The sequence below is a fragment of the Budorcas taxicolor genome, chromosome 1 (genome assembly GCF_023091745.1).
Source record: "Budorcas taxicolor isolate Tak-1 chromosome 1, Takin1.1, whole genome shotgun sequence".
NCBI lineage: Eukaryota > Metazoa > Chordata > Mammalia > Artiodactyla > Bovidae > Budorcas > Budorcas taxicolor.
The window spans coordinates 25,204,144-25,207,707 of record NC_068910.1 but is presented as its reverse complement, the minus strand read 5'-3'; positions in this window follow the sequence as shown (position 1 = coordinate 25,207,707).

Sequence of the window (3,564 nt, the reverse complement as noted above, 5' to 3'; positions counted from 1 at the left end):
GCCATTTCTTCCTTCAGGGGATCTTCCCAACCCAGGGATCAAACCCACATCTGTGTCTGCTGCTTTGGCAGGCAGATTCTTTACCCTCGAACCACCTGAGAAGCTCAAGAAATACATAGACAGAAAACATATGAGTAGATAATTTTAAATTAATTTAAATATTAATTTTAATTTAAATATTTAATTTAAAAATAATTTAAATTGTCAGTATACTAAATAAAACATCATCTTAAATTTATTATGTGAATGAAGTGCACAACTTTTAAAAACAAACAGAAAATCACCTCTTACGCATACACCTGTATCTCTGCAGTGCAGTAGCTGTCCACACCAAGTACTTTCTTTAAATAATCCTTTCTTTCTTTTTTCTCTGGACTTAAGGGACACCTAAAGGACAGAAAGTTAAAAACCATGTAGGTAATTTTTTACAAGCATTTTACCAGTGTTCTTGCCTGGAGAATCCCAGGGACGGGGGAGCCTGGTGGGCTGCCGTCTATGGGATCGCACAGAGTTGGACACGACTGAAGTGACTTAGCAGCAGCAGCATGTCATATTAATTAAAGGCTCTGAGAAGGCAAATACAAACAAAAATCTATTATTTATAAAAAATGTTTGCATATTTTTAAATCCATGGACATTTTAAGAATAAAGGATTAATTAAATATTACTTAGTAAACAGTAAATTTTTATCTTTTTGTCTTTTTAATGAGAATGTGCCTTTTCAAGTGTTGTGCTGTACTTATATTTATCTTGCTTTACTCTGAAAAGCAATGTAGAGTTATCTTTGAAAAGAATGTCTGAAACTGAGCTTGTTTATACTAATAGGGACTCTCTTCACTACTATGGCTTAGACTCTTCCTCATTAGCTCTAAGGGTGTGCCTTTGAGACGATCATCCACACTTGTGTTCATCTTAGTTTACTCTGAGAAGCACCAAGGAGTTTCTTTTTCGAGAAATATCTGAGACTGAGCTTTTTTCCATTAATACAAATTTTTTTCAATTCTCCTTTCTGTTTGCCTACGTGCAGACATATGTAAGATTTATATAAGCAAAAAACCCTCAGAAACTCACCCTCATCTTCATTGCATTTTCTTCCTGTGAGTTAGAACAAGATAAGAGGACTCTAACCCATATTTATGAAAATAAGTTCATATTTACACACTGTTCTCCATAGTAACTTTCTTATCGTGAGTTAAGGCATATATCACTGAAAATCACATTTGTGTGAACAAACTAGCAGTACAGAAATCAGATGTTGATCTGTAAAGAAAACTCTTATTGAGAAATCAATGAGAACCACACATGATCAAAAGTAGACCCTATTAACACATCAAAGCAGCACATTTGAAAACATACAATACAAATGTAAGAAAGTTCAGAACTATACAAAGTTCTCAAAAGTATGTTCTTATTGCTAGTTATAAGAAATCTAGGTGAAATTAGTATGAGAGTGTACAAGATTTTGTGTTCAGACCCAACTTGGTGATGGTAGGTAATTGTTAGGGTCAGAACCATTCTGAATAGCATTATGAGAGTCAGAGTCACTTTGCAGGTCAGGCAGGGTGAGGTTAGGGGTCAAAGTCACAATGAGAGTGAGCTTTAGGATCATAACGAGGGTCAGGATAGGTGTTAGGATCTGGGTCAGGGTGTATGCTGGGGTCAGGGTGTATGCTGAGATCAGGGTCAGTGAGGGAGTCAGTGTCGGGTTGAGGATCAGTGATCACCATCAAGGTCAGGCTAAGGGTCCTGATAAGAGTTAGGGTAAACATGTGAATGAATTTCAGGGTCAAGGTGGAAGTGATGATGAAACTCAGAGTAATTGTCCTCCTTCATGCGAGGGACAGGATGAAGATCTGGTCAGGCTGAGATTCCAGCCAGGCTCACTGTCAGTGCGAGGTAAAGGTCAAGGTATGATCAGGATTAGGGTCATGTTGAGGATCGAAAAGCTGACAAAAAAGTGAGGGTCAACTTCAGGGTGAGAGTAATACAAGGGTCAAGGTCAGGGTGCTAATCAAGTTCAGAATGATGAACAGGGTCAAGATCACCCAAGAGTAATATTGGGGGCTTAAGGAAGTCAGACAGAGTCAGGGTGATGTCAAGGTCAGAGGCACTTTGAGGTAAACAAGGTAAACGTGAGCACTAGGGTCAGAGTGAGGATCAGGTTGATGAAGCAGGAATTCTGTGTACTTAGGGTCAAGGTTATCGAAACGGTGAGAATAAGGATGAAGTTCAGGGAGAGGGTCAGGGTCAGAGTCAGCATGAGAGTCAGAGAAAGGGTTAAGTTCAAGCCACACTCAGAGAGGTAGACGGTCAGAGTAAAGTTCACTGATGGTCCCGGTCAGGGTCAGCTTGAGGGATGTCGTGAAAGTCAGCCTAAAGCGCAGAATCAGGTCAAATCCAGTTTCTGGGTTGGTGTGAGGGTAGAGTCTGCGTCAGGGGCTGCTTCAGGATCAGGGAAAAGGTTTTCAAGACAGGGTGATGATGCGGGTCCAGTTAAAGGCAGGGACAAGTTGAGAATCAGTTCACGTAAGGCTCCAGGGTGGGAAAGTCAGAGGCAAAGTTAAGGCTGACCTCAGAGGCAATTCCACTGAGAATGAGGGTCACAGTGAGGGTCAGGTTGAAGGTCAGTGTCGGGTCAGATCTGGGGACAAGGTCACTGTGGGGCTTGGGATTAGGGTCATCATTTATGCACAGAAAGCCAATAGCTACTTTATGATCCTCCACATTTTTCCTGTCCAGTCCATCACGTCAGGTCTTTGGAAAGACCTAGCTGACAATCCGTGGCCTCTTAGAGGACATCTAGAACGGCAAGAAGTAATCCACAACCTGCACTGCAAAAGCTTCCTTCACGCGCCTTCAGGCACAGCCTCCTCCAGGCACATTTTAATTCTCTATGGAAGAATTAGAGCACGGCTGCTTGGAGGTTCCCTAGCTTTTCACCCACACTCCCCTCCCTGCAAGCGCTGATGAGGCCCCATAACCACTGGCCCTCCAGCCAGAGACTTCTCTCTGGGTCTTATTTGCCACACCTGTAAAATAAGGAATTGGATGCTCTTTTCAGACTCCATGCGATCCTTTCAGGCCCCAACTCCTAACTTTCAGGCCCTGCTTCTCTTCTGAAGACTGCAGAATAATGTCTCCCAGCTTTTCACATCCCACACAGCCCAAAACACAGGGTGACTATCACCTCACAATTCAGAGCCCACCTCCTACACAGCTGCAGGGGTCAAGGAGATTCTGCCGAGCTGTGATTTCTATAGTTTGTGTTGTGAGAATAAGAGATATTTTTGGTGTTTTCCCAAACATGAACATCATAATGTGAGATCTATCTGCCTTTTCAAGCAACGCCGCGCCCTTCACTCCCTTAGAAGAGCTCGGCGAGCTCTCTCAGGCTGTCGTTTCCCTGTCTCTTTCCACCTCTCTTTTGGGAATCTCTGTTCTCAAATCATTGAAAGATATTGATTATCTGCTCTACCACGGCCGTGTTCTTCTTCTTTTTGTCCTGATTGCCACTGTTTGGTGTCAGTTTTCAGATAAGAAAAGAGAGTGCTGTTGAGGCTCTAT